At 36.8% G+C, this 12,961-nt stretch overlaps 1 protein-coding gene and 1 pseudogene across 3 annotated transcripts in view; both read left to right on the forward strand.

The window, feature by feature from the left end:
• The window catches only part of DCC (DCC netrin 1 receptor), a 1,187,310-nt gene that overhangs the window by 812,279 nt on the left and 362,070 nt on the right, over nucleotides 1-12,961 (forward strand). The window lies entirely within an intron of this gene.
• On the forward strand, nucleotides 11,585-11,703 carry LOC118610356 (annotated as a pseudogene).

A 12,961-nucleotide genomic window follows, 5' to 3' on the forward strand; every position in this document is an offset into this window, starting at 1 on the left:
CGGGTCTCCAAATAATGCCTCTTCAATTCCTCAGAGGTACAGCGTGGACTGCACGCACAGATGGCACAGAAGCCGGCCCTAATGTAAATTCAGCAGCGAGGCTGACCGTGGTGGGAAGAACATAGCCCTCTCTGTTTAAGTTTCAACAATAAATGGCCACCATATAGTTTGAGGCACATCGTGGGCCCACATTACCCAGCTGCTCAGCTTTGGCCTGTCCACAGCCTTGCGGCTAAAGCTAAGTTACTCTTGGCAACCGTCACAATTTGCTTCTCACTGAAGCACACACAATGGCCTGTTTGGAGCCAGTGTCCATTGTCCGTGGGTATTTACAGAAGCCTAATGAAGTTTCAACATAGTCTATTATATAGAGTTAGCTATTCCTTCTTTAGCAATTAGTGACTTATGAACTAAACATAATCTACTAAATAAAATTGAGTTAATGACTTATTTTTCTCTTTAGAAAATAAGTTTGGGAAAAATATTGAAATGCATGTCCACTGTCGCATGTGAAATACGTACCTGGTTTCCTCTACCTCTCGATAAAGATCAAGATCAATAACGTTTTAAAAAAGTCATTGTATTATAGGAAGTTCTGTCAATAATAGTATATATCTAACATTGTTAACACCATACACACAGTTCCAGACTGCTGCCCATCTCTCTCTCTATACCTGATAGACACATACACACGTGCGCACACAATGACTTCCTACACACTGAAGAAGACTTTGCATATACATCAGAAATACTTAGCTATGTTTCGTGAGTGCTGGTGAATAGACGTCAAAATGATTTATATCACTTGTTTTGTCTATTAATCTCTTCTAATTGCTGAGGAAACGTTTTATTGTTGTTATTGTTTATTTCCTTTATTTATTTTTGTGCAAGGGACCATTGGTTAAGATGTCCCCTTTCCAAATAAAAAAGATTAACTTTCGCTCTGAGTCCACCATTAAGTGAATAGTCCAGTCAAAAAAGTGTCAAGAATCAATCAATGCATTAGTCATCACGAGAATAAGTAGATTTAGTAGCCAAATGTACAAACAGATAAGCAATAAGTTAGGATCTGGCAGGCATAGCAAATGCTGATGAATCGATTACCTTTGAGTCACCATACAGTAAACTAGAGTTAGGGTGTGTAGTGATTAAATTAAGAAGACTTCAGTAGCTGGGGGAAAATGTTAGCAATTATCTGGTGCTAAGGAGTTGGAAGAGAGTAAGGAGCAAGGGAGATAGATATAAGGTATCTGTCATCTCTGAGTTAGCTCTCCTGGTCCCGGCTGCTGGGTAGCGTTCAGTTTTTTGGCATGGGTCTGCAGTGGGAGGTAACTGGAAATATTCTGGGTAACTAGACTAGAGTTTCTATGGGAAGAAATAATGTATTCTTCATATTAATATGCATTAAAAGGCTATATAGTTACAAATGAATGAACTCTGTTATAAATATTTCTTAACTGTAGATTTGTTTGAGCAAGATACCATATCATGCCTTCAGTAGAGTAAATAAATATGTGTCTTCTGTTAATAGTGAATATTTACTAAGGCTTATATTTTTAAAAATTTCCCCAAAGTTGCAACAAAATAGAATCTCTAAATATAAGAGTGGAAATACGTTGGTTAGGCATTTAGAAAAATGTGAGCTGTTGTCAATGACCTGTCTTCCCCTGGAAAAGATTACTGATTAAAAATGCTGTTGAATTTTAAGCATTTTATTAAGGCAGTATGTCATATAACTTAAAGTTAGCAGTAGTATTTAAGTCTGGACATGAACATTAAAGAATAAAATCAGAAGCCATTTGAATCTGTTTCTGGTAATTCGTTCCCTATCGATATGAGAAGAATACCTCGAAATCCAAGTGGACAAGAGGATTATTTGTATGTACACCCATGTATGTAATTGTATATTAACTGCAACTAATTATAGTGTTTCTTCCTAAACGTTGACTTTTAACATAGTAACTTCAATGGAATTGTGTGAGGCAATGGAAAATTGTACAATTAGTCTTAACACTTCAAGATCTGTTAAAATTTAATTTGTCAGTGTAATAGCACTTAAGCAACTATAAAAGAGAGTTTGTAACTAAAGCTAAAGGGACGTACTTCTTAATCTGATACCAGTCACTGGTGGCCAATTAAGTTGAATTTTTGTCTCTTAATAGGAGAAGGATTACTATGATATAGACGCTCAATTGTATTTAGTGTGAGATTAAATTGTTCCTGGAGTTCTGTAAATAATTTAGAAGAGCCAGTTCCCTGTACCAGACAATTATATTGATGGACCAAACTGAAAAATGAGTCATTAGATTCTTTCCACACACAAACTAAGATGTTCATTGAAGCTACAAAAATTCTCTTTAGAGTTCCACCATTGAGTCTAAACGAATAAAAATGCAACTTAATATTTTTGAAACATATTTCCAATGTGGTGATATTATAGCTCATAAGTTTTGCAAGAACATTTTCCCTTAGTAATTAATTGTAGCTAATAGGATACAGAACCAATTTCTTCAAAGGTAGTTATTAACTTCACTATATGTAGCTATGAATTTATTCAATCTACTGAAAAATTATTTTTGCTTTTTAAGGTAAAGAGAAAAAATAAGAGAATGGTAGTCTGTGCTGTTTTATTTTCTACCTCGAAGTCTACTTTTCCTTAGAGAAATGTTGACACTCAAACTAATACTTTCCCTGAGGGGTCAATGATGGCCCAAGTTTGGCATAAATCAGTCCTTTGATCTTTTACCCTATAATACTTATCTAGTATATGGGCTGTGCACACATTTCATCTCTATATCCCTCTCTAGTTTACCTATAGAATTTTAAAACTATATTGTAATATGGAATATATTTATGAACAGAATCTTAGAGACAATATTGCTAACTTTTCAAAGTCTCTATTTCCTCAGCTATAAAATACAGTATATAAATTTCTCAAAGATTTAAAGCAATAAATGTATGTAAAAAGGGATTTGTAGAATGTAATTGCTACACAAATGTTACCTGTTATAAAGTCTTCCATTGTTTTGTTTGTTCTCAAGAAAAATAGGCATTTATTGGAATGGATACTATGATGGCTTTCTTCTAGCATATTTTTCCATCCTCCAAAGAAAAAAAAATAGTAAACAAATATTTCAATGACAGTGCCCATCGGAGTTTAAGTTTTTAGCCCAGAGGACAAGGTTAAAGGAAAGGTCTGTTTCTAAATGACTGCTAGTGTAAAGGTTTGCAAGGTTTACAGTATCATTTTAATGACTTGCTCATTCCAGTTTTATTTCAGCCGAGGTTTCTCAGCAAATAAAGGCTTGTCATTCACCTTTCCTTTGTTCAGCATGTCCATCATGTAGGAAGCTAGTTAGCTCAGTATTAATAAAAATATGGTGGACTTTGAAATTAAAAATGAATTTTGCAGCAATATGAAGTATTCTGAGACCAGTGATATCTATAAATCCATACATTATGAAAATCTTGATAGATTCATAAATGTTGATCACATCAGACTTTGGTGGTAAACATACACAAAGAGTGTTATTCTATCTTTTTTAAAAAAATTCTGTAGTCGAGAAGTGAAAAATGAAAACCTTGTTTCACACTGAACCCAATGATTGAGCTCTTGTTATATTTCTAGCTTTTACCTATAAATCACCTTGTGATAATAGATGTCTATGTACACACACACTGCACACACACACACAACTATATTTTTTCTGATATATTATTAGTAGAGAATTTTAAGGTATCAATGTAATATTGAGTATGAGGTACATATAATTTAATAGCAAAAATTCCAGGATATTTTTAATTGATTATCAAAGTGATAATATCAACATGGATGGAACTACAATCATGCTACTAGTGTGCACAGTTTGAAGAAATGAATTACAGTTCAGTGACAACAAAGGCCTCAGATGATCCCATGGGAAGCTTTGAAGCTGGGATAGCTCCTCAAGCTACTCTAGAGATGTGACCTTGAGTGAGGTGGTTCTCTTTAGCCGAGGGCAATTACTGGAGATGGAGCCATCAGCCACTGTCACACCCTCCAGCTGGAGGGATGAGTACTCCAGTCCTGAAAGGGAGTTCTGGACGGAACACTGCTCTAACCACTGCAGCCTTCCCCTTGTGGAACTCAACTCTATTTGCTTCATGTAGTACATTTTAGAAATAACTACATTAGCATACAAGTTGATCTTATTCCCTGCAGGGGAAAGGATGGATAATGGGATGAGCTACAACCCCCACCAGTATAACTGCAACCAATCTTAAAGCTGGAACTGATATTCATTGTTACCTTTCTCCTACGTTTTATGGAGTCCTCTCACCCTAAGCTAGCATCTTGCTCATCTGTGTGGCTGATTAGTGGGATGACTCTAACTCCTATCCCTTTGCAGGTCATAAAAACCATGTTAGTTTATTTACAATTAAAATTGGGGAAGAGAGTACCGAGAGATGCTCTGGTAGATCACCTGGGTGCCAATCATATTCTTCCCTGTTTACCAGCATCTCCTGATGATCTGTGTAACCCTTCTTGCTTTGCATGCTGATATTTTGGCATAAAAAGCTAGAAATGACCAGGCAGCAGTGATAGCATGAAGCTCGATGATAGAAGCATTTCTCCTCTGAGAACTAAGACTCCTAAGTCCACAGAGCCTGGAGTTACAGGAATAAGAAACACAGATTCCCCAACTGGTCACAAGGAGTGATTATAAGTAGGACCACACCTACTTCAAGTTCTTGTATTCATTTACTCTATCTATTGGGGACGTGACACCATATACTAGTCATTGATTTTGAGTATATACTGTACCCTAGACGAAGGTACTTTGTCCTGTTTTTTTTTTCTTTAGGATATTATCTGTAATCTTTCCTTAATTGCACCTCCAAGAGACTATCCTTATGCTGTATCGAATCAGTGACTTTTCAGTGGTTGGTATGTGATCAAATTATTGGATCCCATGGTCATATATTTATACCCACATCCCATTTGCTATAAAGTGAGTTAATCTTTTGCAGTGTTATGCAGGATCCCATGGTGGTGTGGCTCAGATCCTTTATGAGCTCCGAGATAGGACTATGGACAGAAAGTAGGAAAGGCAGACTATGTATATATTCCCATCAAGAGGAAGTTCTGCCCTTTCCGGATTGGAAGGAATCCAGTATCAATAACATGCAACCAACATCCTCAAGAAATGGTGTTCGATTGATTGCTCATCCATCGTCTCTGTTGCTAGTGGATCAGCTATGTGGCAGGAGCAGTAGCTGCTGGTGAGCAGCAGCAGCTGTGCTGGATCTGAGCCCATGATGTTGGGCACTGCGTAGGTCCCATCCCTGCTGCAATAGCCTCTTCATTCACGTACCTTTTATGTCCTCCCTGGAGCCTGGCTGATTTCAACTGCCTGTGTCGTTCCATCTGATTGTTTAGCGCCTGTTTCAAGGAGGATGTAATTAATTGTTTCAAAATGTTCTTTCCATGACTGTTTCATTTCCAGCTTTAAGTGAAAAGCTTCAGGTCACAAAAATAGGTTACAACAAGGAAAGTTCATCTTTCATATAAAGTATTTTCTCATAGGTCTTTACCCTATAATCAGTCGATAAAGAACACAATGATTAGTTAATGAGCCTAAATCACTAGTGTGTACTCTGCATAGCTGTCTTTGTTATCTTGTGTTGACAAATATCCACCAAGAATCTATATATGATCTTAACTTTCCCTGACAATGTTGACAAAACGTTTCTTTATTTAGATGGTGTCTGAGTTTGATATATTATAAACATAAGAAAATTCACCTGAAATAAAAAATAACCCATCCTTACAATAAACACACATCATGATAAAGTAAGAAAAGTCAAATAGAAAAGCCAGTTTCTCATATTTCCTTATATTTTTTTCTGTTTCAGTTCCTATTTAAAGATCTTTCTGATAATCCAATAAAATATTCTTTAGTTCTGAAGGATGTCAACTCAGTGTATGTATATGAAAATGTACAGAAGTAGGATAAAGTATTTTGAATAGAGAAGAATGGTTCTCCAAATGGTTTTCTCCTAAGAATATGGCAGTTATTTGGAAGAAGAAAGAAATAAAAATATGGCATAGCTTATATTACATCCTTCTCTTACCTTGTCATCCTGCTTTCAGGAACAGAAAAAGGTATGAGATAACAGAATCGGTGGTCCAGACATAAGCCTTTGGATCTCATGATTCCAAATCCAGTTTCTGACATATAGACCACCTGCTTTTTTTTTCATGTGTGAGTCTCAGTTCTCATTACTTATTATGAGCCTTTGAGCCCAATTCTGATCAGACGTTCTAGGTCTTTAACACACCGGCCTAGAAGTGATAACCATGCCCATGGGGAAATTCAGCTGAGTGAAGTGGTAAATACCTTCTGCTTTTCATATCAAGAACAATAACAACGATAAAACCTCATACCAAGGATGTAGTTAGGTGCACATAAAGCATTATCCTAGAAGAGGATCATTTCTGAATGCAGATGCTACACGGTTACTCAAGCCGCTAGTCTAATAAGGAAGTTTGGAACAGAACTAGTCATTACCATAAGTCCCAGGAGTATGTAAATACAGGATAGGGAGGGAACACATAGAGGTTTAAGCAGGTCTTCCTATGAAAGTCAGAGGAACTTATCACTGAGGATGTGGCATCTGAACCGAAATGGACTTCAAAGTATGAATACGATTTTGCTAAGCTGTCCAGAAGGGCAAAGAAATGGCTGGCAGGGGAAATGTTATACCTGACGTCTAGGAAAACGGCACAGAAGCAGAAGTATATGTTCAGAGAAGTATCTGTGGCTCGGGAAGACAGGAGGGAGATGCAGGAGCTGGATCACAGAATATCTTTGAGAGCGCAAAGAAAATTGGACTTTTCGTCTAGGCTATGTGAGATATCAGTGGCTGTTTTATAAAAGATAGGTGTGTTCCTATTCGTGATTTTAAAAGGTAAGTCTGGAAGCAGTATTGATGACAGCTGGGTTTACAGTAGCAGGATGAGGGACCGAAAATAGCACAACTCATTGGCAAGATGTATCAGCAACAGGCTGGAAAGAGATAAGGCCATCTGCCACAGTACATAGATTAGGGCAGGTAGGTGAGAAGGTCTTCGAAATGTGGCGATTGCCATTAATATGTAAAGATGGGTAAACGATCTGGGATGATTCCTAGATTATTGACTTAACTGAATAGATGGTAAAGCCATTACTTTCAAAAGGTAGAAGACCAGGAAAAATGATTAAAGTGCATCTTAACATAAAGAACCTGGACTGTGAGTTCATGGAGGGTTCCTGGCCTTTGCATTTCAAGAATTTAGTAAAAAGTCTAACAGGGACCGATTTGAACAACTCATTGGAAGGCCTGAAACCTGAAAGGCAAGTACTTTGTTTTACAAGTTAATTGATGATGCTGAGTGTAAACTATGACATAGTAAAAGATGAAGCAAAGGAGGTAAATATTTAAAAGATCCAAAAATATATAAGTGAATAATGTATAATAACATTAATAGTCTGAAAAGCAATGTTCTACTGTGTGTATTTGATAAATCAGAGAAGGAAAGATGAATGCAGAATATTTTGTAATATTTCCAGAGGAAAATAATTATGGTCTGAACTGAGCACAACTCTGTTCATGGAGAGAACGATATTCAAACAATAATATGGAAGAGGAAATGGCTAGCAGTTTGCATTTGAATTGAAAAAGGAGCTTTTGATACTGACTGAGAATCCTGTAAATTATTGGCATCTCGGATGGTAATAAAAAGCTTAAGGGAGAAGATGACAGGGCCTTATTATTCATCCTAAGTTCCTTGATAATGTAAGTGAATCGTCCTGCTACTGCTGAGATGATTCCTCCTTGCTGGACATATTTTACCCAGCTCTGAGGAAGGGACTCATTGTACTGCCATCTTGGAATAATGAGTTAAAGGGTTTTGCATTAACATGAGATAACCGCCAAGTACTGTCACAGCCAGGACCAGGACATGCTGATTGGATTAGCCCGTGACTATCAGAAGAGTACAAGTGGTCACTTTACTTTTCTTCTCTCTCCTTTTTGTCTCTCCTTCTTTTTGCAGCAGACACAGATTAGAACTGAGAAATAAATTAGAAGTGGAAGGACTAACTTTGGCTCTTTGGTACCTGGAAAAATTTAATTTACCCTGGCTGTATTGCCACAGTGTTAAATATAGACTAAATAATTTAATTTGAGTGTATGTAATGAGTTCACAAACACATTTTGCAGAGTGTGCTTGCTTTGGGAGGTAAACATCTGCTTACTGCCTATGACTCAAATAGCACACTTATATGTGGACTCAGTTTGATGTGATGAACAGATCGTCTTTAAAAATGCTAAGAATTCTAGTCTGTGATCATTTTACCACCCCGATATTTTAAAAACCCGGAGTGATAAACAAAACAAAATAAAACAATGAGTTAGAATCTCCAGCCGGTCTCCTAGGAAAGCAGTCTCTGTAGGGTAGGAATGCTAATACTTTATCTTTGAGTGACAGGATTAAAAAGAAAGACCTCCACTTTCTCTCTTCCCTTGTCCAAGAAAGTCCTATCCACTTTATTTAAACATTAATCATTTAGCCTGAACTGTATGCAGCGTAAAATTCCGTGCAAGTTTGATGATGGATCCAGAGAGGTTTGTTTCCTTGGCAGGCCCCACCTTCCCCATCCCTGATGGCCACATTTGATATAATTGTAACTGGTGACTGGATGACAATAGTGTCAGCCAATCATTCCAGGAATGGCTACTAAGATTTGTAATTATAATGTCCTCTATTCCAATTTAAATTCAACAGTGTCTTCACATTACTATTCTTTCTCTTGAAACATGGAAATTCGGGGGTTGGGGGTGTTGGGAATGGTTAAGAGACAGGGTTTTACCTTCATGAAATCTATGCTTTCTCACAGTCAATCCCATTTCTCTAAGGCACTGTAGAGAGTGAAGTCAGCTATCAAGAATGGTAATTTACACTCTAAGAGTGCTTAATGTAAAATCTGTCCTTGTCAAAGGAGAAGCTTTGGTCCCCATGCAGCAGTAATGAGAATTTTATTTCAGCCTAAGATTCATTGGGGGCTTTCAATTGTATTCTTTAAACTACCCTATTCTTATCAATTTATGCAATGTACAGGTCTTATGGGTCTTTAACCTCATTCAACTTTTAAAATAGAAAGCTCTAAATGTAGTAATTAGTCTCATCCACATCTAACAATATGTAAACTAACCTCTTAAACTGGCTCCAAACATAACAACAATCGTTACACAATTATGACTGAATCTAGCTTTATTATTATCCATTTTCCCTGGTGATTAAAATGTAACTCTCCAAAGAGAACTTTTTCCCTAACAGACTTTCTCTTTCACTGTACCCATTTAATATTCTAACATTACTTTCCTTAATTTCCACTTTCATATACAACAGAGCTTTGCCTAACATGGCTTTAAAAAAAAAAAATCATGGTTGAGGAATATAATAATTTAGAGGAAAAATTGGATCAGGTAGCCAATAATTAAAATAAAAATATAGGCTTTATAACTGTTTTTGTTCACTAAGAATTCACTGCAGCATGCTAAATAAAGGCAATATTAATGCCTCCATAGATTAGTAATAATAGTAATAATATTTTGCTTTAACTTTGTCATCCCTTGTTTGTTAGAAACCTTTATGGATGTCTCATCCTTGTAGTTTTTATGTGATAGGTATAAAATGTTTTTTTTTTTTTTTTTTGCTTCAGAAAATGCATATCTCGACTTTATTGTCACTGGTTTCTGGTCTGGGATTAGTTAACTAGCAATATCTGGCTTCTTTCATTCTCCATTCTCTTTTTCCTAATTTATCCAATTTGTATCTGCTTTGTGGATCCCTAAATTCTACACATCACTGGACTGTACAACTACCTAACCCTGTAACACTGGTCCACTCCTTCCTCTATAACAGATTCTGCTTGAGAGCAAATCCAAGATACTTTTCACTTTCATTTTTTCTTTAATTAACCTCCCCAAGGCATCATTGATAAAAACAAAAACAAAAATAAAACAAAACAAAACAAAAACAAAACCCATCATCAGCACAACATTTGATTTTCTCTGCTATGTTTTCACAGATATCCAATCCCTAGGCCTAACCAAGTTCCTTTATGTTTTCCAAGTATCCTACATAGGAGTGACAGTTAGTGTTCTAGAGATAGCTTATTGGTGACAAGGGATGAGATTGACATGTAGAATTTCATATATTACCTCAAGTGATGTCAGATAACTGAGTCAAGTTGGAAAATACTTGATTTCTGATTTGTGAAACCCTCAATGCCTGAAGCATAGCACAGGTGTGGTTTGGACGACATGAGCACTGACTCTATTTGCGGTCACTTTTTCCTGATGTTAATAATGCTTTCAAGAGTACTAGAACCTAAGACATTTATAAGAATCCACATTTTTGCTGACTATGTTAGATTCATTCATGGAACACTTTGCATTCTGAAAAGATTACTGACTCAAATTTCTTATACATAACTAGCAAGATTCTTTGTACAGTAGTTTTTAGAACAACCACATTTTAACTTTCTTTGAGATTCAAAGTAAATTTTAATACAGATACCAAGAATTTATAATAATATGCTGCTATTTAGAGAGAATCTTCTGTAAAATCTAGCTTTTTGTTCATATGTACATAGAGACGTTAAAAATTTTGGAGTAATCGTGTCAGTAGACAGATTGTCCCACTGTTTCCAAATCTTTGAGGCTTTGCGGAGGGGCGGGGGAGTGAATGGCTCTAGTGATCAAAGCAGAAATTATTGTGTACAGAGGTTTTCAGTGGCAGAGGCACCTGCGTATCAAAGGGTGAACAAGGATGTGGTGGATATTCTGTTCGGTCAGCCTGAAACAACATTTCTCAGGATTTTCTTCCTACATGGTTCTAGCTTAGTGTGACTAAAAGAAAAATTCTGTGTAAGACTTGCCAAGTGGATGTAAAGGAGTAGTCATACTTCTTTATGTCTTGGGGGTTTTTGCAGTACACAAGTTGCTACTCATCTGCTGACTCGCCTGTTGGCACAAGATGGTAGCCCGGCCAATAGTACCTCCTGGTCCCCCTGAATCTCCCCTTCAGCTTCTCCATCTCCTGGGCTAGGTGTGTGTTGAGGTCTGTAATTGAGACGGTGAGAAGTTGACATAGATTCCAGCTTGTCCTCGTGGGTTCTATCTAAGCTTTGTAGATTTCATTTTGTTTTTTGCTTTCTGCAGTTCACATCCATCTTTCCTTCCCAACTTCTTCCCCTGATTTCAGGCTCCGTGACCAGATTTAAAAAGAATGGCCTTACATAAACCATTTAACCATCACTCACAATCTTAATTTTTATTATTGTTATTATTATTATTATTTTTACAACTGTAATTTAATCCTATAATCAATTTTGCCTCTTCCACCACCCCATGATACTAATGGTTACATCAAACCCTGATTGATACAAGGGAGAAATAGTAGAGTCAGTAAAAATGGCCAGGTAGTCTTGGAAATGGATTAAGAACTACTGAAGATATTTTTGCCCATTTCTAATATTTACTTTTAAAAACATTAGTCTACTGCCATGCCACCCTGAATATGCCCAACCTCATCTGATCTTGGAAGCTAAGCAGCGTCAGGCCTGGTTAATACTTGAATGGGAGACCACCTAGGAATACCAGGTGCTGTAGGCATAATTAAAACAAAATGAAAAACTCTAAAAATTCTCATTTACTAAAGTTATAAGCTCTAAAATGTGAGTTTGAATATACAGAGGTTCCAAAAGGAAATGAAGAACATACTTAATTCAGAAAAGGTTTAATAAAGGAACAATTAACAAAAGTATAGGCAGAATGTCTGAAAAAACACATAAGATAATACAGTACTGAGGGGCTGTTAATAGTGGAGCTGTCATCACCCTTTGGCTCAAAGGGGAGATTTTGCGGAGCAATTACTAGAATTGGAAAAACAGATTCTTACAAAGGTACTTTGGAAAATGTTGTGACTTGTCTTAGGGGGAAGCAGCTAGCCTAAGAGAAACCTGAGTGGAGACAGGTAGGATTAGGTACCTCAGATCCACACTCCTTATTCAGATTCCTGTCATTGCTCAACAGTGGGTGTACTCAAAGAAAGCCAAAGGTCAAGGAAGAGCAGCTACTCAGAGACAGGGTGGACAAGAGTGCAGACTGCATCTGCATGAAAAGAAAACACACCCAGCACAGGTTCTTAACTAATTTTCATAAGCTTTTTCTTTTTATTCGAGAATTGAGAAAGGGAGAATAGACGGGAAGTCACAGGTACACAGAATAGTGCCCTGACCCTCCGAAGATGTACACATCCTAATCCTTGCATTCTTTGAATATATTATGTTACCTTGCAAAGGGGAATTAAGGCTGATAATAAGTTGATCTTAACATAGGGAGATTATCCTGGATTCTCCAAGCTGGCCCGGTATAATTACAAAAGTCCTTAAAAGTAAAAAAGGGAAGCAGAAGAAAAGGTCAGAGTGATCTGATATGAGAAGGTCTTGATTTGTAATTGCTCACTTTAAAGATGGAAGAAAAATCCCACAAGCCAAAAAATGTGGGTGAACCACCTCTACAAGATGAAGAAGAGGAGATGGATTCATCTTCTGAGTCTCCAGAGAGCAACACAGTCATGCCAATGCCCTGATAATAACACAGTGAGAGCCAAGATGGCTTTCTAGCCTCCAGAACTATAAAATAACAAATACGTGTTGTTTTAAGCGACTCAATTTGTGATAATATGCTACAGCAACAGCAGACAAGAAATCATTTGGATTCAATTTCTGCAATTAATTTTGCCTCTAAATTCTGATCACCTTGGGTAATTCTTATAGAAGCTGTACAACATTGAGCAAATAGTGATTTTATATTAATATGTAGGCGTTCCTTGCTGCCAAGGTACTCTGTCTTGATATTTCATAAGAAA

This window comes from Rousettus aegyptiacus, unplaced genomic scaffold (genome assembly GCF_014176215.1).
Source record: "Rousettus aegyptiacus isolate mRouAeg1 unplaced genomic scaffold, mRouAeg1.p scaffold_m13_p_12, whole genome shotgun sequence".
NCBI classification, from domain to species: domain Eukaryota; kingdom Metazoa; phylum Chordata; class Mammalia; order Chiroptera; family Pteropodidae; genus Rousettus; species Rousettus aegyptiacus.